Source organism: Amblyomma mixtum, chromosome 4 (assembly GCF_055824585.1).
Source record: "Amblyomma mixtum isolate Tamu chromosome 4, ASM5582458v1, whole genome shotgun sequence".
Taxonomy (NCBI): domain Eukaryota; kingdom Metazoa; phylum Arthropoda; class Arachnida; order Ixodida; family Ixodidae; genus Amblyomma; species Amblyomma mixtum.
In genome coordinates this window covers 65844929-65870708 of record NC_143015.1, presented here as the reverse complement: position 1 = coordinate 65870708, position 25780 = coordinate 65844929, and the positions used below count along the sequence as shown (strand labels likewise).

General features: G+C 49.9%; 1 pseudogene across 1 annotated transcript in view; it reads left to right on the top strand.

Moving 5' to 3' along the window:
• Positions 1-1805: 1805 nt before the first annotated feature.
• LOC149346670 (cytosolic endo-beta-N-acetylglucosaminidase-like) overlaps positions 1806-25780 on the top strand; it is a 71467-nt pseudogene continuing 47492 nt past the window's right edge. The window contains exons 1-4 of the transcript XR_016292446.1: positions 1806-2586; positions 6234-6382; positions 20455-20603; positions 23636-23953. The product of XR_016292446.1 is annotated as a cytosolic endo-beta-N-acetylglucosaminidase-like (transcript). The remainder of the gene's footprint in view (positions 2587-6233; positions 6383-20454; positions 20604-23635; positions 23954-25780) is intronic.

Below are 25780 nucleotides of genomic sequence, written 5' to 3'. Positions count from 1 at the left end.
ACTCACTGTACAAGAGTTTTCATCATTGGAAGTCACTGATTTCAAATTATCCCCTAAGCACACGCCAACTGTCTACTGCTCCGCTTTAGTACCGGCTGTGTTTTCAGTTTCAATTTTTTCCTTGTTTATTTTAATTTACAACGATGGCAATGCCAATGCTGGCTTTTCTGCGACACAGGGCACTTAACGCTATCACGTTGACAATGAAAATTTGTTCATTCATTCCTGTGTAAAAGTATTGTGCAGAATATATGAACTTGAATTTCCATTTTTGTTTCCAAGTGTTCTCACCATGGTCAGGCCTTCAAGAAAATGACAGTACACTAACTTTGCTTAGTTGCATAGGAAAGTTGACACATGGTATGCGAAACTGCTGGTACTGTATGTTCTGCTCATTTTAGAGAGGCCCGGGCATTGTAAAGCATTGTAAAGCAAATGCATTGTAAAGCACTGTAAAGAAGCATAAGAGCATTGTAAAGAAAATGCTATGGGCACAAGCCAATTGCCACTGCCATTGGTGTGCATTACCTCCATGCACACAGCATGCCTCTTTATTAAATAGTCACCCAGCAGGACCCTTGTCTGATGACTTCTTCGTGTGCCGGTACACCCGACATTTGCTCTCCACTGGAAGCTCACTCTGGACACGTCTCCCCATTCTGTGTTGGGGTTGGACGAGCTCGAGTGAAATACTAGCAAGCGTCCTTACCATCCTCGCCTCTATGCACTCGCGCCTCCTCCGTCTGCACGCCTCGAATGCTGGCAGCTAAAGGTAATCACTGAAATGCTACATTGCAAGGCGAATGAATGCACTTGTCCTGTGTACCTCGTTCTGCTTTGTCGACTCTTTCCTAGTGTACTGCGTTTATTAATGTGAAAGCATTAGATGGCTCAGTTGAAGCTTGTCATCTGTCCGCAAAATCTTCCGGCAAAATGTGTCATAGAAAAAAAGAAACAAGAAAATTGGGGTCTAGGTGGGAATCAAAGTCTGAACGCTGCCACTCCGCCACGACACTTTTTTTTTTTGGCATGGTATTTATTACAGTGAAGCAATCAACATTTGAAGCTGAATAAAGGCGCGTCAAGAGAACGCACTGTTGTTGAAAATGTACATCCGAGATATGTACTGAGGCTAAACATGAGCAGTTCTTAAAAATAAAGCGAGAACAAATTTCCTTTGTTTCTGGTAAATTTCCTCCATGCTTTGTGTGCAGTCATAGCTCCATCATGCGGCATTCACTGAAAAACCCCCCTCGCAATGCACGTACGGCGCTGGCCCAGCAGATGGCAGACCGCATATTAAGGGGCTTTAAGCTTTCGTTTAAGCTTTCGCATTTCCGCACATGACTTCAGTGCACCTCGAAAATTTTCCAGCAAAATGCACCCATTACTGCCTTGCTTGAACGCATTAGTATCACAGCAAACTGGAAGTATGCCACAATTACTCGAGTACCTGTACCGCTGCTACAGTATACTCTACACCGTTTCCACTGCACCTTTCCCGAGAAGGCGCTGTCAGCTGTCATGCCGCCTTCCATTCCACTATAGTGCCTAGAATATACTAATTCCGCCTTGGAACGTCGGCCGTCGGCTTGGCTGACTGCTTAGCTATTGCTTCTTTTTTTATCGAAACCGAAACTGTTAATTAAACTAAACATGAGAAAGGAAATTTGCATGGAAATTTCCTTTCCTCCATGAAACAAAATGGCATGTCCTGCTGAAAAGAGGGCGTTCACTCCTCACAACTACAATAATAACAACGCAAACATGGATGTGTTGAAAAGGACACGCGAGCCGAGCTCGGAAAAAGATGGTACTCAAATGGAGTAGGTTTCCACTTGTGCCAAGTAGTACTAACTTGGAGGAAGGAAAATTTAGATTTTTCCTTCCTCCACGAGTACTTAAAAGAACTAACCAGTCCTGCTCTAGCGGTCATACTTCAACACGCTCTCCGCGGTAGGCAACTTTAGTAGGCGCGATGGCGCCATGGACGCGTTGTTTTTCTTCAGTTGTCTTTCCAGATTGATGATAAACGTGGCGACCAATGACGAGGTGTGGTGCCGGAAAAACTTTAAAAACAGAGAAACATGGTGATTACGGCGAGACGATTTTCAAAGCGTTGGCAGTGCAACTGCAGTGATCGAGACATCGAGATTCTCTTTGTGTACTGACGAAAGAAAAGGATCAGCGGCTCGAAAGGTTCAAGTGTTGGAACGTTCTAAGCAAACGCTTGGAACAAACGCTGGTGGTGTGTCGTGCCCGATAATTTCGCCCGGTTGTGTCGTGGGTTTTTAAGAAAAGTGCTCCAAGTGATGCAGGGCACAGGAACGGCATATATTTACTGGTCCAGAACGTGCTCAGTCTTGGTGCCTGTGTCATTTTGGTTCATGCGAGTTTGTCTCGGACGTCCATCGACGCGATGTCTGATCCGGAGGTCGCCGCGCTGAAGACGCTGGAGGAATTTCTGGGCTTCAAGAAACCGCTGCCATGTGCTGTCGAACTGCTCAGAGACGTGAAGCGGGGCGAACCGGATGACCCGAAGATTCTCTTCTGCCTCGACATGATGGGAGGCTCTCTGGAGGACAGGTCAGCAGTACTCACGCGATGTTGAAGAGTGACACTTTTCGATGCCGAAAAGTAGGACATACTGTCAGGTGCAAATTGAACACGAGCAGGATAGCTTAACTGTTGCGTAAGAATAAAAATATTTCGGTTACCATCCGTAGATGCATGTAGCAATTTGTTTGCTGGTTCAGTGATTGCTTGTTTGGTTTGGTTTATGGGTTTAACGTCCCAAAGCGACTCAAGCTATGAAGGACGCCGCAGTGGAGGGCTCAGGATAATTTCGACCACCTGGAGTTCTTCAACGTGCACTGACATCGCATAGTACACGGGCCTCCACATTTTGCCTCCATAGAAATGCGATCGCCGCGGCCGGCATCGAACCCGCGACCTTCGGGTCAGCAGCCGAGCGTCAACCACTGAGCCCTCCACTACGGCGTTGAGGTTGAGATTGTTGCAAGCTACAGGTAAGGTTAGCCTTGCGCATTCTGCCGGCAATTGCCCCACTGTAGCGACACTAAGATGCTAAATAAGGTCCACAAATTAAGCACATACCTGAGACCTGACTGATCTACTTGGGCGTAAACACAATCGCCTATAAGTTAGCTCCTGCTGTCACCATCTCGAGTCCAGATCCCAGTCCTGGAGGAACTTTAAAAGAAGGCGTGAAGCCTCCATTCTACATGACTTGACTGATCTCCCTGAAGGGGCATTGTCTTGCCCCTGAAGGGGCAAGGGAAGCGATCATTACCTCCTCATAAATGCTGCGCTGCTTAGTTGTACACGGACAAAGAAACTGAACAAACGCTGAGGTTAAGCGCAATCTACCAACTGAAGTTTTATTCCTTGGAATAGGAAAAGGGAAACACCAGCTCACGACGTAATCAGAGGATCGTGAATGCACATAAAACATAACAGCGCACTGTAACAGCAAGAACAACTATGGAATGAAGCCATGACAATAAGAACATATGAAAATAAGCACTTTATCTAAGCCCTGGATGAAATCGTACTCACCCCCCCGCGCGCCGCGCATCTAACAGACGCGCGGGTGATCCTCATGCAAGTATTTTGTCTCTCCGCAACATATTTATTTCCCTGCGGGAAAGGGCTATGGAAGGGGCGCTAACGTAATTGCCTTCTTTGCCAGAAACCATCTGAAAGGCCTCAATTACCTCACGCTTTTTCTTTTCTGTTGCCCGCGCCAAAATAACCGTGTTTTTGGAAATATGGGCTGCATTCGTGTTTCAGGCAATGGTTCGGCAAGTTTTCTGCACCCTGCAGGGAGTGACATTTCCTCCCTGCAGGGAGGAAACACGGGCATCAGAAAAAACACGGTTATTTTGGCGCGGGCAACAGAAAAGAAAAAGCGTGAGGTAATTGAGGCCTTTCGGATGGTTTCTGGCAAAGAAGGCGATTACGTTAGCGCCCCTTCCGTAGCCCTTTCCCGCAGGGAAATAGATATGTTGCAGAGAGACAAAAGACTTGCATGAAGATCACCCGCGCGTGTCTGTTAGATGCGTGGCACGCAGCGGGGGGGGGGGGGGGGGGGTTGAGTGCGATTTTATCCCGGGCTTAGATAAAGTGTTTATTTTCATATGTTCTTATTGTCATGGTTTCATTCCATAGTTGTTCTTGCTGCTACAGTGCGCTGCTATGTTTTATGTGCATTCACGATCCTCTGATTATGTCGTGAGCTGGTGTTTCCCTTTTCCTATTCCAAGGAATAAAACTTCATTTGGTAGGTTGCGCTTAACCTCAGTGTTTGCCCAGTTTCTTTGTCCGTGTACAACTAAGCAGCGCAGCATTTATGAGAAGATGCTCCAACTAGCCCAGTCCCAAGCATTTCTTAGCGATCATCACACGTTTCATCATTGTACACTGGACAGCACATAAGGTGATGCACACACCACATTTGGAACACAGTGGAAACGATGCCAGACCCATCTTATACATCCTAGCAGGGGAATAAGTGGAGCCCGTGTGAATACGGCGTAGTGATGTGGCTGGGGATTTTTTTAGTCCCTTTGTCACACATGGCTTGTTTGGGGAAGTCCACAGGGTACTGAAATGACTGAGCACCATTTCTCTGAAGAGTCTCTTGGCATCTTGAGGGTCTCTTCTTGATGGATTACCTGACTGTGCCTTATGAGCGAGACTGTCTGCCACCTCGTTGCCTATGACACCTATATGCAAGGGCACCCATTGGAATCGTATGGAGAAGCGTTGGCTGTGCAGATTATGCACCATGCATAGAGAGCTAAGAGACAAGACATCAGTTGGGAATCTGCATTCTAACCTTTGGAGGACAGATTTTGAATCCATCAGGATCACAACAGGTTGAGCCCTAGCTTCCGTAAAGCCGTCTCAGTTACAACGCTTTAGGCTGTTGTGGAGGGCACGACGTCAGTAAAGTGTACAGACCAGGCAGAATTCAAAGAAGAAATGTGAAAAGCTGCTGCGCTAGCTGCTCTGGCCTTATCCACTGAACCATCAGTGAAAATTTGAAGATGGCGGGCATACTCTATTTCTAACTGTTCGAGTACGGCATGCCTGATGTCCTCAGCTGCTTTGATGGGACGTTAAAGCCCATGAGACCAAAAACTAAGCGAAATTGCTAAGAATTTCAATATTATCGGCTACGGCGGCCGCATTTCAATGGAGGTGAAACGCAAAGGGCGCTCGTGTGCTGTGCGATGTTATAGCATCCTCGATCATCTGCATCGGTGCGCACCTTCTCTCCTCGATCACATGTACCGGTGCGCACCGGGGCGCCTTGGTGCGCACCTTCTATCCTCGATCACATGTACCGGTGCACACCCGCTGTCCTCGATCACCGGAAGCACACCCCGCTGGGTCACTTTTTCATTGCCCTGTCTCGCACCCGGAAAACCGGCGGTTTGCAAGGGTGCAATCCCGGCAAGCATTGCGGGATGCGCGCTGCGGAGAAGCTGCTTTCCCCCTTACAAGGTGGCCCTTACTACCCTAATCGTGCTTGCGCACAGTCTCACGCGATGGAACAGAGAATACGGATGGTTGCCGCCATTAATGAACTGCTGTCAAGTCCGTCTCATAGCGAAGATGACATGATAATCGACTTGATACAGACTAAACACGGCGATGAACAACCGAAAATTCGTTGATCGGGTCGTCAGGTGCCTCGCGTCTGTTTACATTTCACTGCTTGGCATATATAGCTGTGTGCATGGCCTTGGACATGTGAAATGTGTGGTTTATTTGCAGTTACGAAAGCATTTTTGGGTGAGCAGGGGAGCATGTGACCGGTGTTGTGGTTTACAATCAAATGCACGCGCCAGAAAAAAGGCATCCTAAAGGCGGCGCTGTATGCACGCCCCCTCGTGCAGCTTGTCTTTGATGTTGATCCTCGCCGGGGCGCCACCGCCACGGTGCGCAGGGAACCGCGCTGGTTTTGGAGCGCACCAAGTGCGAGGTGATTGAGGATGCTATTAGTGCGCGTTCAGGAACCCCAGGTGGTTGAAATCTTCTGGAGCCCTCCACTACGGCGTCCCTCATAGCCTGAGTCACTCTGGAATGTTGCACCCTTTGAAACAAACAGAATGCATGTGAGTGCTCCTTAGCTGACAGTTACATGTTTCTTTTTGTTCTTGAGCAGTAGCGGGTGTTGAAGGCTACCTCTTGTTTCCCACCAGGTTCATCCACGGCTGTGACAAGTCTGACAGCTACCTGTTCCATCACTGGCACTTGATCAACAGCTTCGTGTATTTTTAACACCACCTGGTCACAGTTCCACCTCCCGGCTGGATTTCTGCTGGTCACAGGCATGGTGTCAAGGTTTTAGGTGGGTAGTCCAATCCAATTCATGCAGTGGTTCAACGGGACTTTTGCTTATAATTGCTACAGCTTGGGTACTTTTTTTTTTTTTTTCTGAGCAAAACGTAGAATATTGGTAGCTCCCATTGTCGGTGCTCTCTGCATAGCCTCTTATAGTTTATTACAAGCTTTTCAAGATTAGTTAAATCTTTGCTAGGAATAAAACGTTTGTTACAAATGTTAAAAATCTGGAGATGAGCATGGGATTTGAACCCATGTTGTCGACTGTTCCCAGGGTGGCAAGTGGAAGCTACTGCAGCAACTTCACCGAGGCAGTCAAAGCTGTTAACAAGGGAGAGATCATACAGAGTGTGTCGGCCTCCAGGAGAATAGACCTCTTGGAAAAGCACTCGTCTAAGCTTGGAGGTGGGGTTGTATCGGAAATAGCAGCGTGGGGAGCTCTGCAATAATATCGTTGGGCATGAGAGCATGTACCATTCTGATTGCTCAGAATGGCAATCATGATTTGTGTGTATGGGCTTAGAAGAAAACATTTGTTACCTATGTGACACTCTTTAATAACTCTTTCGCTACCGCGCCATAGGCCATCGTTCGCATATGATCGATTCAAATCGCCCGCGCAAAAAAGCTCATTTTGGAGCATCGTGGACGTGCTACGCCATCTAGTTAGCGAGCTCAACAACTGCTCTTTCGATTGCAGCCTTGGTTTCAGTGTTTTGACATGAGGGGGCGCCATGAAAAATAAAACTTTGAACGGCCGCAGCAGCGTCAGCCGGAGAGAATGGCGTCCGCGTTGCCGCGCGCTCCTCGAAAGCGAAAGCCGACACCGAGCACGTCGGCCGGTTTCGGTTTCGTTTTTTGCGACGAAAGCAATGGTTATTAGTCGGGCAACAATGTACAAACGTCGGATTTCGGTTTCGACAGCGAGACTTCGCCTCGGGAGCCTGGAACGTCAGCGCGTACTTGCATTTAAGCTCTGTTTTCGTTCGCTGTGTGTTTTCTGCGGTGCATACGGTTTGTAATTGATGGCAGTGGTTTATTTTTGTGCTTTAGGGTCTTGACAACGGATGGCGAAGACAGTTTGCCAAATGCTCAAGGTCGCGTCGCGTTTTTCAACCAAGACGACAGCTAGGTGTCCATATCGGCACATCGCTGCGGAGCGGCGCTTGGAGATTCGCTCGACTTCTCGACTTTTTTTTGATGCTCTTCATGGTGGAAATGATGAAGACCGTGTGCGGAAACACTAATAAGTACATGGATGAAGATTTTCAGCAAATTCTGCATGACGGCTCATGGGAAGACGTGAATCTGTTGGATATTCTGATGTTCATTGGAATCATCATATACATTGGAATTGTTGACCTGCCACGACTGTATCTCTACTGAAATACCAGAATAATCTATTCTGGCCTTCTGCCATCAAAAATCATTTCTCAAAATTGGTTTTTCGCTTTTTTGTTTGTTTGTTTTTTGCACGTCACGGACCCGGATGATTCAGTGGCGGCAGCTTCTATTGGCAAGACTTGGAAAGTGTCCTGGCTTTTGAACCACATCAATAAAACTTATTTCATCGATCCTGATGTTTTAGAGCTTGCCTAAAATGCCAAATTTTATCAGCTGGCTTTCAGGCAGCAGCTCATTCAAGAAATCTTCAGGTATGATGAGGGAAAAGAAGTCCACGCCCCCAAACCTCCCATAGAATCCATTCAACACCAACCGAAAAGAATGAAAAAAAGAAGAAACTGCAAGTTCGGCTATCAGAGAACAAGAGAGGAACAAAGATAAAACCTTATGTGAAGCACTTGTCAGTCTACCTCTGCTTCACATCTTCACCCCTGATTGCTCTTCACAGTGGCACCACAGTCATGACCCCTGACTTGACAAGCCATGGAAAGTGCAGTAAATTTTTCTCATAGCTGAAACTGTGAATAACGACAGCTATAAACATGTGCAACAGTTTGTATATTCCAGTTTTCCTCTAATCAAGTTCGGGCTTCGTGCCGCCGGTAATTTTTGTTTTTTATATATACTTTTTTGTGTTTTTAGCAAATTTCACAAATAAATGTTCATTTACTTTTGCACACACAACTATTCTGTTTGTTTCATTCAGAAGTGCAACTAATAAGCTACAATTTCATGCATTGCAATATGTGCTGGGTGTATTAGTTCTTGTGAAAAAAATTTTTCTTTCAGTACACTCCAAATTGTGCATTTTTCCGCGGTAGCGAAAGAGTTAATAACCACTGCATAAAAGAAGGAGTGCTGAAATGTTCTTATCTCATGTGATGAGTGCAGTATGCCTTCTTCCTGCCTCTGTTACCGGGGTTGCCTGTCCAACGCGCATAGCATGCAGTGCTGAAAATGTTCTTATCTCATGTGATGAGTGCAGTGTGCCGTCTTCCTGTCTTCGTTACCGGGGTTGCCTGTCCAACGCACATAGCATGCAGGACACACAAGATGGCTAATGCCCTAAAACATTCACTCTACTTTTTTTGATGAACAAGCCTGCCCTATAACACAGTAGCTTCAGCACCTCTTACTGCCTCTCCCAATTGAGCATGCCCATGAGGAGCAACAGAGGCTTTCCTGCCAGACTGGACATTTGAAATGGAGTTTCCTCTCTTGGTGCTGCATTGCAGCGTACCTAGTGCTGCTTACCTACTGGCTGCAGTTCCTAACAAAGCATCTGTCATCATCATCAGACTAACTGGGCCCACTGCAGGGCAAAGGCCTCTTCCATGTCTCTCCAATTAACCCTGTCCTTTGCCATCTGCAGCCACCTCTTCCCTGCATACTTCGTAATCTCATCCGCTCATCTGACTTTCTGCCACATCCTGCTATGCTTGCTTTCTTTTGGAGTCCAGTCCGTTACCCTTAACGAACATCGGTCACCTTCCCTTTGCATTACATGCTATGCCCATGCCCATTCCTTCTTGTTTTTGACTGGAATATCATTAACTTGGGTTGGTTCCCTGACCCACTATGCTCTTCTACTGTCTCTTAGCTCTTTCCCTACCTGGAAAAAATGATTGTTTTTTTGTAGGCCAATTTGAGATCTTACCATCCTGTGGTCACATCATCTCACCTTGCCGAGCACCTCCTATCCTGCATGATGCCACAGCATGCATACATTATGAAGTTTTAATTCATTTTAAGTCTTGTCATTCAGGCTTTTTCATCTCCACTACTGGTTTTCCCGTTTGTGGGAGAAGGCATTCATGTTGGAAAAATTATTTGATTTCGCTAACTCCACTAATAAAAATCCCCTGGTATTCCTAGAATTTATGCCATATTTACCCACTGCCTGATCTCCTGTCTGCGTTTTGCCTACCTTGTCATTGAGGTTGCTGATCAGTACTGTGTACTTTGCTTTTACTTCACTCATTGCCAATTTCACATTTTCATTGAAGCTTTGGAACTACCTGGTCATTGCGACTAGATGTAGGCATCTGGGCCTGTACCGCCTTCAATTTTTTCTTTTTACTAAGCTTAATTACGGTAACTGCCGCCTTCATGTTAACTCTGTAGAATTCCTTTATGCTGCCGGCTATATGCTTATCAAGAATCTGTATCTAGCTCTCGTCGTCCGCTAAACCGTGATAGCATAGCATGTGCCTGTCCTTTGGCACTGTAATGCTTCATCTGTCCTCCTAACTTAAGCACTGTGACATTCCATTTGATACCTGCTAGCTCCTGAAACTGAACTGTTAGGCTACTCTCGCTGGGTGGAATTCGAGTGTTTCAGCATTGTCGGGTTCAGTGTAAATGGTGGCCTGTCCGGAGCCAGAGATTCTTTGCACCCTCCGCTGCGTCACAGGTCTGACCTTGGTCATTTGCTCCGCAGACACTGGGGACTGAGGGGGTCAGTTGGTGTATTCATATAGGAGGTTGTGGCTAAGCACTGCACCAGGGTAGCCAAATCCTTTTTCTATGAGAAGGTTGTCGATTCTGGTTGCCAGGATCAGGCCTCACCATAGGTCTGGTTATTCAGTTATATTGATAAGCTGTTTTTTAATGTGATAGAGTTAAGGAGCTGGTGTTGCAGAAAATCCAGCGGCGGCGTTGGGGAGGGCGTTCGCATTGTTATCCGTGACGAAAAATCCACGATAAATCCCCAGAGAAGCAACCTAGGAGACAGGTGGGCCACCTAGGTCGTGTAACCTTGTGGCGTCATCACAATGCACCCACCGTATTGTGAGCAAACTGTGCACTGCGGGGTAACCTGGGTTGCATCAGCCCCACCAGTGAAAGCACGTGTCATCGCGGGGAAGTGGCAAATTGCTCTGTTGCTGTACCACTGCACTAGGAGTGGCGCAGTAGAATCCCAGGAACCTATGAATGTTGAGTAGAGAATGACCAATTGCACATAGAGTTAAACCTGGATGTAACAAACCTCCATATAGTGAATTTCTCAATATAATGAAGTTTTGGAATTCCCCAACGCCGCCCCCACCGAAGCGCGTGTATTTGAGACCTCCATGTAACGAACGCCTAGTGGCGGTTGACCTTGATGTAACGAACTCACTAGGCCGACTGTCTGTTAGCTTGTGCTGAGCTATGAAATTTGACTGAAAAGTAAAGCGCGACTGACATGAGAAGAGCGTCAACGATCGCAACGAGCAACCACAGTTGAGACAACGTGTTCGTCAGTGCATCTTCGTTGCTTTCGCTTTCACTGCCCCGCAGTTGCTCGCGTAGCTGGCGATACATGCGACTTTTGTTTTACAGTATTTGCGCGGCAAGAAACGTGGCAGGGTGACGCCCGGCTGGGTATACACAGAGCGAAGAAGTGGTGGCGTGCCACCACATATCCCTTGACATGAACGCAGTTGCGATCAACAAGTGGCAAATTCCACATACTGAGCGGTTAGGTCTGTGAGAGCAGCGATGCTGACTCTTGTGTTAAAATCACGAAAATGTTCACTTCGACACCAATGTACTTGCTTTAGCACGCGTGCATAGGTATCTAAGGATTTGCGTGCTTGAATGCATGACGTCGCGTATCTTTGGGCGCCGCTCAGCTGCGGACACCACCGGCTACGGTTTTCGTTGACACATTCGCTTCAGGGAAGGAAATGCAGGCATTCAGGTACAAGATTTGGCCGTGTTCTCTAAGAAAAAAAAAAGCGACATTTCATGTTTGATGTAGCATTTATTTTCACGATAATAACATTTCTGTGCCAAAATCACTGCGTAGCTCGTCGGCCATGGCGGCCATGCTGGTGACGGCAGTCAGAGGCAGCCAAACCGGAAGAGCGGGCTTTCTGCGCTGCTAATGGGTCACTTCAGCTGTCACTTGCGGTCTCGCTGGATGCCGCGCGTCAATATCTGGCAAAACCACATCGGCGGCAGCAGGCGTTTTTCTCGACGCCGGGCGTAGAGTGCACGCCGTCGGGCGAAAATCGCCTACTTGCAGCCGTAAAAACGCGCCATGTATTCTGTCCTTACGCAAGCCGCGGCGGAGGTAGCGGCGTTTGCCGTGGCAGTCGCGCTATCAGACATCGAATAATGGGGTTTCCTGTAAACATCTTCAAGGTGATTTCACCTACATTTATTTCTTATTTTGTTTTCTGTTCTGCATTATCCTTTCGGGTCTTCTCGTGAAAACTGAATGTAACGAAAAATCCCGGACTTTCTTCAACTCCGTTATATCCAGGTTTAACTATATATGGTTTAACTGTAACCCATAAACGCCATCGCGCCATACAGTTAAGGCGGAGCTTAAGTGTCCCCTGCAATTTTTTTTTTGATCTGGTGGAGAATTGCAGCAGGTCAAGGATACGAACTGTAGTCTTGTACCACTACTCCATCGCTGCATAATTAACGTCTAAAGTATCTTTACTGTGCCCCGAGGAAAGCCAGCAGGGCTCACATTTGGTGACGTTGATGGCACTCTGAGAAACCTCAGTTCATTTCCTCTTTGTTGTTTTGTTCTAAACTATGGTTAAACTGTGGTGTTCGAGGTTAAACTATGGCGTAGGCCTGTGTTGTGTGGCCTGAAAAGAATTATCAAGCACGTTTGATGTACTACTGAAAATTAAATGTCCATTTTCTCTTCAAGCGTGTGGGATATACAGATATCCCTCGCCGCTCCGCGCCGAGTCACGAGACGAGAGCGCACGCCGCAGGGAATGGGGAGAGGAGGGCACCCGGCAACTCTCCTCACCCTCAGCTCGGACGTGACGTCACGCCTACGCTCTGGCGTCTTAGGGACGGGTGAACGACCCCTCTTGATTGCAACAAGTTGCTCAAGAGGGAGGTAATGTCGTAGGGGTTAAAAGGCGCAGTTCGCGCGGGAACAGGGGACTCGCCCTCTCTTCTCGCCGCGGTGTTACTGCCGCTCTGACCCTGCCGACCCCTGTTCTGCCCGCGCCTCCCTGGATTATTCAACGCCGGTCGACGACGACCTGGTAAGCTGCTGAACCATCTATTATCGGATAGAACATTCTTCCGCAGTGTGCTTTGCCTTGCGCTAGGTAAATAAACGGTTTCCTAGCGTACTCTGTTCGTTGCCTACTTCGTCCGAACCCGCCGTGGCTGTGACTTTGCGCCACGGGTTGGGGACACGAGAACGCCCGCGCATAGCTGGCACGGAAGCGCGCCTTCCCGGCCGGCTGCTCGCGGGTGACCCCATATCTTGGCACCCGAACGTGGGGCGAACTAGGCATTGAGCAGTGTACTTTGTTGGAGCGAACGACTGTCGACGCGCTAACAAAGGATGGCAGCTGATAGGCCTGACTTCCAGTCTTTGTTCATGCTGTCAGAGCTAGCGGCACAGAGCCAGGGCTCCCTACTTGACTTGCCTTTGGAAGGCGTAAATCTTGAGTGTTCCACGTGGAATAGCCGAGTTGCATTCCCGGGCGCGTCGACAGGACTTAGGCCTGGTACGGAGGGCACCACATCGGGCACCTCGCCGCTCCGTGGTGCGAACAATAGGGCACCTACGCCTCATTGTTCGACGCCATCAGCGGCTGCGCCCAACTCCGGGGGCGTTAGTCCGCAGTCATCCGAGGTGCTCTTGCAGAACGCGATGCAAGTTGTGCAGAGCTTAGCGGGTATGTTGCAAAACAATTTGCAAGCCCCGGCCCAGGCACCCCGTCTTAGGATAGACGTACCTACCTACACGGGGTACCATGACAGAACAGGGGCTAATGAGTACCTCGACCGTCTGCTGCGTTATCAGCAAGCGACAGGAATCGCAGACGCCGAACTGCTCGCGCGTGTTGTGCCTGTCTCTTTGACGGAGCAAGCGGCCCGCTGGTACCGACTAACCGGCAACCGAGCGAGGACAATGGAGGAGTTTAGCGCAAGCTTCCGCGACGAATTCCTTCCCGCTAACTACGAGTGGCGTTTGAGGAGGGAGCTGGAACTCCGCACCCAGCACCCCGACGAGTCTTTGTTAGAGTACGTCCGAGCGATGGACGAACTGTATCGCCTCGCTGACCCTCGCGCCACAAACACGGAGAAAGTTGAGCGTGTCACACGACAAGCGCACCCGACTTTCGCGGCCTACCTGAGAGGAGGCAGGTTTAGAGACCTGGACGAGCTAGCAGCTGAGGCGAAGCGCATTCAGGGAGACATCCTCTCTGCGCGAGCGTATCGGCCGCCGCCACCTGCATCGCAGTCACTTGAGCCTCGCTGCGCGTGGAATGGCAGCTCAGCGCGTAGTCCGTCTAGAGCTGAAGCGACAGCACAGTTTGCTGACGAGAGTGTCCCGAGGGGTTGGGAATTGTCCGACCGCGCTTTGGACCCATTCAGCTACGCGCTGCGAACAGCACACGCTGCCGCAGAGCGGAACACCTGTAGCCGAGATCGCGAGGCCGACACGCGGCCGCACGAGCGGCCCCCACCGTCCGCACCGCGAGATCGAAACGACCGACCGGAACGTGGCGACCAGCGCCTAGCCCGTCGGAGCCCGAGCAACCGCTGCTACAGGTGTGACCAACCGGGCCACTTCGCCCGCAACTGTGGCCGCCTCCCCGCCCGTGACCAAACACAGTCGGGAAACGGCTACAGCCGCCGGTGATCGACCTTCGATCCCGCGCGGCTTACACAGAGAACCTTGGTTTATTAGCGCCTTTGGCATGTCGCGTAGGAAGTTCTGTTGACTTGCCAGCGCCGTTCATCGAGCTAACGATAGCTCGAAAGAAATTCACCGCGTTACTCGACACAGGGGCAAGCGCTTCTTTGTTCGGTGACGAAGTGCTAAACCATCTCCGCCAGAACAAAATCCGGTTGAGAGAGTGCGATACCACTTTTCGCCTCGCGAGCGGCACAGCGCAATCCAGCGGTGCAGCTAGGATAGTGGTTCGCTGGGAAAGACGCGTGCGGCGACACCGCCTCGTTCATCTTCCCTGTTTATCCGTTCCTGTAATTCTTGGGCGAGACTTCCTAGCCAAGACAGGCATTGTGATAGACATAGCCAGCGGAGGCTATCGAGAGCGCACCACCGGCGCCTTGAAGCTTTTTGCAAAAGCGCCCGCGGCCTCGCAGTCAATTACGGCTCCGAACGCGGAGCTAGCGGGGAGCGACCGTGGAAAATCACCCCCGCCGGCCCGGAAACAAGCATGCGGGCGGACAGTCGCCGCTGAGAGAGGGCCCACAGAGAATGTTGTCGCGGTAGAAAGCTGTTCTACCGTGCCAGTGAGGGCAATGCACCCTTTGTTGTCGGAGGTGAACAGCGTATCGGAAAGGGAGAAGGCACGTTTGTCATCTCTCCTCTACGAATTCAACGCGACATTCACAGACCGGCCTGGCCTCACTACACTAGTAAGGCACAGAATAGACACGGGTGATGCACTGCCTTGGAAGTGCAATCCTAGACCAATCAGCTTGGCTAAGAGAAAAGCACTGGACGGCGCCTTAGACGAACTTATCGATACTGGCGTTGTGGAGAGGTCTAACAGCCCTTGGGGCTTCCCGGTAGTCTTAGTTCCAAAGAAAGACGATACATATCGGCTTTGCGTGGACTACCGCAGACTGAATGAGGTTACGAGGAAGGATGCGTACCCTCTACCAACCATTTCTTCCCTAGTGTCCAACCTAGGTGGGGCGAAGTACTTTACTACGCTCGATGCTAGCCGCGGATACTTTCAGGTTGAAATGGATGAGCGTGATGAGGAGAAGACTGCTTTCACTTGTCACAGAGGTCTTTTCCAATTCAAGAGAATGTCTTTTGGCTTGGTAGGAGCACCCGCTACTTATCAGCGCCTAATGGACCGTGTTCTGGGAGATGCGAAGTGGCACCACGCGCTCGCATACCTAGACGACATCGTGGTGTACTCAAAAACATTCGAGGAACACCTGCGCCACTTGAGGGACATCCTAGAGAGGCTGAGGTCCGCGGGAATCACTTTGAACCCGAAGAAGGCACAGATCGCCGCGACCCGAATAACACTGTTGGGGTTCACGATCGACAAAGGCCGCATTCTGCCGTGCGAGGATAAACTCGAAGCTTTGCTTAAGTTTCCGTCGCCGTCAGATCTAGCTGGTCTCAGACGCTTCCTGGGAATGGCGAACTTTTATCGCCAGTTCATCCCGGATTGCGCAGCGCTGCAGGCACCTTTGACAAAGCTTTTGAAGAAGGGCGAGCGCTGGAGTTGGGGTCACGAGCAAGAGGCTGCACTGCGCAACCTCACCAAGGTGCTCGCGGACACGGCTGAGTTGCAGCTACCCGACCTAAACAGGGAGTTTGTGATTCAAACCGACGCAAGCGACCTGGGCTTAGGAGCAGTGTTGCTTCAGGAGCATGAAGGCGTCCTCCGACCGGTAGCGTTCGCGAGCCGTTCACTGACGCCGGCAGAGAGAAACTATTCGGTGACTGAGAAGGAATGTCTCGCGATAGTTTTTGCTCTGCGGAAGTTCGACTACTACGTCGACGGGGTGGCATTTGTGATCGAGACGGATCACATGGCGCTCACCTGGCTGAGACGACTCAGCGAGCCGAGCGGCCGCCTGGCGCATTGGGCCCTGTTGCTGCAGCGCTACGACTTTACCGTGCGCTACCGCAGAGGGAAGAACAACGCCGTGGCTGACGCACTCTCGCGAGCGCCTGTCCAGGGCGAGGAAGGTCACGCGACCGACCACCCGACAGAGGGAGAGAGTGCGGGACTGTCGCCAGCCGTAGCCGATGTAAGGGACACGGACCAACCGTTGACCCCAGGCGAGAGCGTGAACCACGTGGACTACGAGAGTTCCGTGGGGATCGTGTTCAGCAGAAAGGAGCTGCTCGAAGCTCAGCAGATGGATTCATTTTGTCGAAAAGTATTCGACGGGCTCCGGGAGCCGGGCGGCCGGACCGCCGCGCACACGGGGACAGCTGGTTTTGCTGTCGGTGCGGAGCGCTTGGAAACAGCTGGTAATGCTGTGAGCGCGCTGGATTCTTATCTGCTGGATTCCGACGGCGTCCTGCTGAGGTATATCCCCTCCGAGAACGACACAAGTGAGGCGTTCAAGGTGGTGATACCGCGAGTGTTGAGAGCGGCACTGTTACGTTACTTTCATGACTCGTGCATCGCTGGGCATGCAAGCGGCCCCAAGACTTACGTTAAGTTGTGTCGCTTTGCTACCTGGCTTGGCATGAAAAGGGACGTAACACGCTACGCCCGCTCATGTCATGTGTGCCAAAGTGTGAAGCCCCGGGGTGGACGACCGCCCGGCCTCATGCAGCCGATTAACAGCCAGACTCCCTGGCAAATCGCGGCGTGTGACATCATGGGACCGTATCCCACGACACCGAGTAGGAACAAGTTCTTACTGGTGGTCACGGATCACTTCAGCAAGTGGGTTGAACTTTTCCCCCTGAGAAAGCTGACGGCACGAGTGATCATGGAGAAGCTGATGGACGTATTCACCAGGTTCGGTTTCCCAGAGCAGCTGATAACGGACAACGCGTCCTACTTCACTGCGAAGGTGTTCGTAGATTCGTGCGCTGCACTCGGCATTAAGCACAAGAAAACGACCACCTATCATGCTCAGTCGAACCCCACGGAACGAGTCAACCGCAACATTAAGCACATGCTTGTCGCGTACTCTGAGAGGCACAAAGATTGGGACTCCTATCTGCCGGAGATCGCGTTCGCTTTGCGTTCGACCGTTAACCGCTCGACTGGGTATGCACCGTCTTCTCTCAATCTGGGTAGAGAGCTGCTAAATCCGATGGACCGGGTTCTAACGGACAGCAGGAAGACGCCAGTCGCTTCGTCAGCACGAGCTGAATACGCGACGCAGCTGCACGCTAAGATGACGGAGGCCTTACGCAAGGCTCGCCGCAACCTGAGCACCGCTAGAGCGCAGCAGAAAGCACAGTACGACCGCTCGCACCGGGATGTTCACTACGAAGTGGGCGATCTGGTGCTTCGGCGCCAACACGTTCTGAGCGATGCTAGCAGACAGTTTGCGGCCTCGTTGGCGCCGAAATGGATCGGGCCGTTTCGCGTGCGAGAGAAGCTTTCCTCGCTCGTTTACAGGCACGAGGACTTGCGGTCGAAACCGACAGGCGGACCGGTGCACGTATGCGACCTGAAACGTTACGTGCAGCGAGATGAGTGGGTTCAGGACACAGCCCGACCCGCGCCGCAGTCGGAGAACGAGCGCTGCGATCAGCCGGCGAACTCCGCGTCCCGCTATAACTTGCGCCGTAGGCAGAAATAAAATCTGCCTGCGCGGACTAGAGCGAGGGCGCAGGCCGACAAGCAGTCTCGTTAAATGCATGAACGTACGGGCCGCTCATGCCGATCAATGTTACGTGAGACTTACTTGCGTTAGCCCTCATGACTCTCGTGAGGGCCGAACAGCTACGTAGCACGCGCTGCGGGAGTTGGTTACTTCTGTGCTGACCTTTTCAGCGCAGATGGAAAAGAAGCAGGGCGCATCAGAACGACATCGTTCACGTCTACCAACTAGAAGCCACCATCCAGCTTCGGCAACGCGCCGCGCCCATGGCCCGCCGCTACGCCCAGCCCGCGACCTGAAGCCGCCTCCCTGCAGCAGCCAGGCGCCCCTGCTACCTGCCACGCGCGCATCGGAGCCAAAACGCCTGCCTAACGCCTGCCGACTGTACGCCGCCGCACCCGCCTACCCAAGAGCAAGCTGTCCAAACGAAGAAAGAGCAGCCGTGGCCCCTTTACCACCTCAACCCTGGGCCCTCGCCAGCTAACCGGGCATGCCAGGGCAGCCCAACCGCCCGGCATCTACGTTGGAAGCGCCGCGGCCCTCGCCTCTGAAGCCACCTGACCCTGTCTCTGGGGGTGGCGCAGCCACGAACCTGGCCTCCAAGCAATCGAAGCCGGGGCCAAGGAGGCGGTCGACCATATTCACCGGAGCGGCGCAGCCGCGCGTACTCGGAAGACGGCGACCGGTAACAAGCCACCTTTCGACGTCGGTATCTCGCGGGTGGTCAAGCCTTCGGACCAGCTGATCGGTGCGGGCGTGGCGCGGACACCAACAAGTGTACCAGCGAGAGCCGAAGAACTTCGATCCCTGGATGGCGGAGAAGATTAAGTAACGTTGCGCCCGCTTCTCTGTCCGGGAGGCTTCTTAAGGAGGGGAGGATGTGGGATATACAGATATCCCTCGCCGCTCCGCGCCGAGTCACGAGACGAGAGCGCACGCCGCAGGGAATGGGGAGAGGAGGGCACCCGGCAACTCTCCTCACCCTCAGCTCGGACGTGACGTCACGCCTACGCTCTGGCGTCTTAGGGACGGGTGAACGACCCCTCTTGATTGCAACAAGTTGCTCAAGAGGGAGGTAATGTCGTAGGGGTTAAAAGGCGCAGTTCGCGCGGGAACAGGGGACTCGCCCTCTCTTCTCGCCGCGGTGTTACTGCCGCTCTGACCCTGCCGACCCCTGTTCTGCCCGCGCCTCCCTGGATTATTCAACGCCGGTCGACGACGACCTGGTAAGCTGCTGAACCATCTATTATCGGATAGAACATTCTTCCGCAGTGTGCTTTGCCTTGCGCTAGGTAAATAAACGGTTTCCTAGCGTACTCTGTTCGTTGCCTACTTCGTCCGAACCCGCCGTGGCTGTGACTTTGCGCCACGGGTTGGGGACACGAGAACGCCCGCGCATAGCTGGCACGGAAGCGCGCCTTCCCGGCCGGCTGCTCGCGGGTGACCCCATAAGCGTAATCAGGAGTGTGGTGTACTTTGGCCAAAAATCAGACTGGCATGAAGTCGCTGCTCTCCTTCAGTCGCTTAAGTCGGCACTTCTTACATGTGCCTTACTTTCTTGTACCAATGATTTGGCTATCTGGGCCCACTGTCTGTCTGGAAAATTTTGTCATTTTTCTCAGACTATAATAGTCTTGGGCTTCAAATATTGTGTGCATAGACAGAGTCAGCTTTGTCAGTTTTCTTCTGTTCATGTAGAAAAATAAATCATTTGCCTTTGACCATTCGTAGTGGTAAGTGAAGCATAAATGAAGCTGATTGGTGGCAGACAGAACAGTGGGAAACTTAAGACCACTGTCATTAGATCGGGGTCCCACCGCAAGGATTTTGTGTCTTAGGTGTATTTTGTGCCGTAGTTGTGTAGAAATGTTCTGCTGAAAGAGTTCGAATGACTGCTCTTGTTCACGAGCGAGAAGCACGTAAAACAGATTGGCTCAGGCAGGCGGTGACGGAAGGTGCCCCACTCAGTGTGGATGCCATTAGCTGAAGCTCTTGTTCTCGTTCCAGTTTCAGAGCAGTGTTAACGCAGGCAGAGGTGAGTAAGAGTTCAAAATTAAAAGGTTATGGTTTGGCGCTGTTTTACTATATTTCATTATGCCACGTCGCTTCTTTCTGTGTTGCTTATATTTGCGACACTTTTGAAGCCAAATGTCACAGCTTTGGAATTCTCTGAGAGACACTGAATTTGGGGTTACTGGCATGTATTGGTGCTTTCTGCACATTGACCACCACCTATACCGTATGCTTCATGAATCATGCGTAGTGACACTCTTGTTTTACAAAGGTAGGGTCTGCATTAGTAAAAAGCAAAGGAAGTCTGAATTGGAAAGCACACCTAATGTCAGATTTGATGGACTTTCTCAAGATGTAGGCTCCTGCATTAACTGACTGATTCCTGCCTTTCAGGGGCCTTTACCGTGGAGCCAGGTCCAGGTGCCAAGATCCTGAGCAAGGTCAGAAAAGGCAACCTTGTGTCCATAGTTGCGTCCCAGCTGGCCCACATCGCTGCTTCGTGTAAGTTTGATGGATGGCTTATCAACATCAAGAGTGGGATGGTTAGTGTCATTTGTTACACTTCCCGGCAAACATTAGCTGCGATGATGTAAGCTTTGCAGCCTTTTACAAAAGCACTGGAGCTGCCTGAATACTAAAGAACAGCATCTGCATAAAGTACACAGCTTTCTTCTAATGGAGAAGAAGCCACTTACCATGTAAAGGGGGATGACGGGGCCATCTTTCGGCAATTAGGCTTTTTAAGCATGAAATGCTTTTAGCTCCTGTTGTCGGCAGTGTGGTGACGTCACGGCGAGACCGAGAGCCAACATCCGGGCACTGAATTCCACTCATCCGGGCACTGAAACGAGATCATCCGGGCACCTTACGAGATTTAGCGAGACTCTACGAGAGAGGGCCGTGGGGGGGGGCCGCTTCCGCGCCGTCCCCAAGGATGGCGCTGCGGTCCCACACTCGCGCATGTAAAAGACCGGCCGCTGGGCCTTCAGCTCATGACGTTTGCCCCTTTGGCAGGCAGATGTATACACGATCGCGGAGTATTAGAACGCGCTGCTTATACATTCTTGTCAGGCGTACGTCTCGTCGTGTCCGCGTATGCTTCTGCATCGTCCTGCATTTCAATGCCGCCACCGTCACAGCTGTTTAAGCCGAGCAATGGAGCCTGATGAAGGGGAGGGAGGAAGCGTCTTGCGGAAAGCGATCGCTTTGTGAGTGATACGCCATAGCAGAAGACTGCTCGCCGCTGCCGACAACGCCATGATTATGCGACTGCTCCCGAAAGCGACCAGGCCGCCACGGTTTGCGGCTGCCTACCTAAGCCCGCACTATTGCAGGCGATCGCTCCGACGCAACAAGAAGAGTGTGGTGTGGTGTGGTGAACACTAGAACCATTTCAAGATTTTGACTAGTACCATCTACAACCAATGTGTTATGCCCGTAAACATTTCATGCTTACTCTACTCTCGATTACGGGAGAGGCACATTTTTTTTGTTGTGACTGGATTGTGGTGCGAAGGAGGCAGCTCAGGTTGCAAAAAGGGACGTAGTGTGGCCTTGATAGTTCTGTTCGTCTCGCATTGATCTGTGGATTCTGTGAGTTGTGCATATTGCTGCATCACCATGGCAGGAGCACATCCATTGTGGCACCTGCTGTGCTCCCTAAAAGTGGGCACCTGTCTTGGTGCAACGTTTATTCAAGTTCTCTTTCTGTGCTACATAGGGGATCATATTTCATTTCCCATTTCAGCATGGCTTCCGCCAAGGCCTTTCGACAGTAACACAGTTATTAGAATTAGTCCACAACTTATCCCACAGCATAGACAGACAGAAGCAAACCGATCTAATACTATTAGATTTTTCAAAGGCATTTGATCGGGTTACACACATTAAACTAATTAATAAACTAGAATCAACTCTAGGTCATGGCTCTACAGTTAATTGGATTAGCAACTACTTATCAGGCAGAACACAATTTGTAGAAATTAATCATCAAGCCTCCCACGTAGTAAATGTTGTGTCTGGTGTACCTCAGGGTTGTGTCTTGGCACCTGTTCTTTTCTTGATTTTTATAATTGATCTGACGACTAATCTCAACGTTAATATACGACTGTTCGCCGATGACTGTGTAATTTATCGCGAAATTAATACATTAGAGGATCATGAAGCTCTTAACAACGCATTACATTCTATAGCAAAATGGTGCACTGACTGGCAGATGACACTCAACGCTACTAAATCTGCTGTTATGACAGTTTCTAGAAAGAAACATAAATCCGACTTTCGGTATACTATAAATGGCACACCACTTACTGTAGTGACTAATCATAAGTATCTTGGCGTACTAATAACCCATGACCTCAGGTGGAACGCTCACGTGGACAAAATCACCTCAACAGCTTTGAAACGACTCTTTTTTCTTAGACGACGCCTCACATTAGCCCCTTTTCAAACTAAGCTTTTAGCCTACAATGTTTTGGTTAGATCTGTTCTCGAATATGCTAACGTCGTTTGGTTTCCTTATACTAATCAAGATATAACCAAACTTGAAGCCGTTCAAAGAAAAGCAGTCAGATTTATATTTAACAAATACAAAATAACCGATTCGCCTACTGAATTAATGAAAACTGAAGGAATAAAATCATTGCAGACCCGTGCAAAAGTCGCACGACTAAAACTCATGTTTCAACTAATAAATCGACATCTAAAACTCGACACTACTAAATATATTTCCCTTTCCGAAGCAAGATCAACGCGTCATAAACATTCGCATACATTAAGTGAGTATCATTTCCATACTAACTGCTTTAAAAATTCCTTTTTCCCACTAGCAATTCGAGAATGGAACAGCCTTGATCCATCTATTACTAACTGTTCATCATTGACAAAATTTAATATTGCAGTTGAGAGTATGTCATGTTATTAGTTATTCATTCCTGGTTGCTTGCGTTCTGTTATTATTATACCCATGGTTATTTGTTTTTTTATGTGTAAGTTTTTTTTTGTCAAACTATGCAGTGTTACTTAAACTAAACACCTATACTGTGTTAATGCCTTTGCAGTGTACGATTATAATATTTACTGTTTACTTATTGTCTGCGTATTATAACAACTAGCAATGTTTCAACATTTTGTTATTCTTTGTATATTACTACCGACATTAGCCTTATTTTATGCGTTATTTGATTGTTTTCGTCACAGCTCGGTTGTATTTTCGTTTTACCGTTTGTTGTTTTTCTTAACATGCTGACCAGTTGAATGTTCCAATTATGCTTGACCGCGTTCTGTTAACCTTACTAAGCCCTCCTGCCACAATCCCAATTGGGATTAGCAGTATTTGTAAATAAATAAATAAATAAATAAATATAGTGCTCAGCGTTTCGAATAAGGGAGCCAGCTTGGCGGTAGTTTATGTTTAATGGTGTAACAAAGGTAATTCGGGTGCAGCATTACCCTTGCAGGATGCCTGAATGGTACAGGTGGAAATACCGACAGCATCTCAAGGCTGCTTAGCAATCATGTGCTTGATCAGCCCAAAGCGAATTGAGATAAAAGGCATCGTACCGCCTGTTTTCAGGACAAGATCTGTGGCCCCTTCCTCTTGGAGTTCCTCAGGGCCGTAACCACGGAAACTCACCGCTCTGTGCCCGACTCATTGGTCATCTGGCACGACAGTGTGCTGCTGGACGGCAGGCTGGACTGGCAGAGCGAGCTCAACGAGAAGAATGCGTGCTTCTTCGACCTCTGCGACGGCATCTTCCTCAGATACGGCTGGACCGAAGAGATGTTGCAGAAGTCCGCGGGCCTTGCTGGCAATCGCAAGAGCGACGTCTATGTCGGCATCGATGTGTTTGCACACAAGATGAAGGACTTTGGCGGCAACGAGGCAGTCAAGGTGAGTGCAGCTCAGCCAATCCTTTGGTTTCTCATTTGATTCACTCGGGGTAAGAAGAGAGGGCCAAGTGGATCAGTTAAACAGACTTCAGTAGTTGTTGAGCGTTAGAAGAGAAGAGGAATGTGCATGCTGTTATATTTGCAGGGGTTCCAGAAATGAAGTGCAGAAAAAAAGTCAACAGGCACAAACAAACAAAGCAGCCACACAAAACAAAATATGAGTGGCTAGTGCGAGTGGCTCATAGTGTGGGGTTGGCAGTGGCACGTAACGGCTTGCGACGGTAGCCTAACTTAAGATCAGGGGCAGCAGAGTGGCTGGGATGCGAGGCGACACGCCCCGTGCCTGTTGTGCTTCTCGGCGTACGAAGGCAGAAAACTTGGTGGCCTGTGGTTACGCTGGGACTTTGCTACAGCTTCCCTCACTATGGCCTAGATCATCTCATGCAGTGATACTGCGAAAGGCGTGGCTGTTCCTTCAGCACTGGTGGCGATCATGGATACAGTTGTGCACTGGTGCTGCCAGACGCATGTAAAGGGGCTTTTCGATTGCGACCGCTTCACTGACGAAGTCTGCTACGGTCACCTGTAGACTTCGAACTAAGCTAGTGAACAGCTGTTCCTTGACACCCTTCACTTTGTTGTTTTTTGACGTGCTCGGACCTGCGCAGCATAAGAGCCGCTTCATCTTTTCGATGTGCACCGTCTCGCTTTCGTTTGGATACTGGATGTGGTTCTGTGGAAGCAGTTTGGCTTTTTCCTTGCAAAATGTGCTGGTGAAAGTATGCAGTAACTCCGTCTCGAATGTGTTCCATGTGCAAAGGCCAGATTCGCGATTTTTAAACCATGCTCTTGCAGAGTCTTCAAGTGCAAAGTAAACATGGCGCAGCATAGAGACAGCGTCCCAAACATTGAAGACTGCCACCTAGCCGAACTGCTCCAGCCAGTCCTCGGCACCCTCATGGGGAAGGCCACGGATATGAGGTGGTTCCCGCTGATGGCGGAGCAGAACTGGCGCTGGTAATGCTGGCAGATTCATTGCGTCAACGCCTATGCTTCTTGTTGCCCTGTGGTCAAAGAGAGGTTGAATACGGGAGGCAGGTCGTTCAGTCGTCGACTGTCCTGATGAACCGGTTTCTCTACCTTGGGGGTTCATCCTGGGCTTAATTCCTGGCTTGTAGGGGTTGCCCCGTACTTGAAAGGCGAACCCAGCAGATGTCACATAGGTGAACAGCCTTGCTGATGTGTGTTGGACGAAGCCTGAAGAATCACGAAGAGCAGTGTTCCACAGAAACTTCCGAAGATTCATGAGCCAGCGCACTTCTTCCTCTGATATCTTCGTTCTCTTCATGGGTGCTTATGGCAATATGCTTGTAAAACTTCTCACCACAGGCTGCTGTCTCCCATATCAGAATGTTGTTTTTGTTTCACGAGTTTTCAATGGTCTTTTTATGCGTGTGGAAATATTCGATAATTTCGAATATTTGGCATTTATAATCTCAGAAGTATTCGTCTCAAGTGAATAACGTTTCCAGAGTGCTCGTTTCGTGTGGCTATGGTTCAGTGTAATTCCTCCAGGTTGCCATCCTGGCATGTGCGCAGCTGAAAGCAACAGCCGCGCAACAATGAAATCTCAATTAAGAACAGAAGTTAGAGGAAAGTGGCGATCAGAGGTGGTAAAATGACACAACTTTCATGCCTTCCACTTGAATGTGGCCTGGCTGAGTGAGTGGCAGGCAGAATTGCCAATGGTCCTGTAGTTTGATTCCTACGCAAGGGAAGTGTGTTGAAGGACTGGAAGTTTGCTCTCGCGATACCTTCTTCTTGTCTG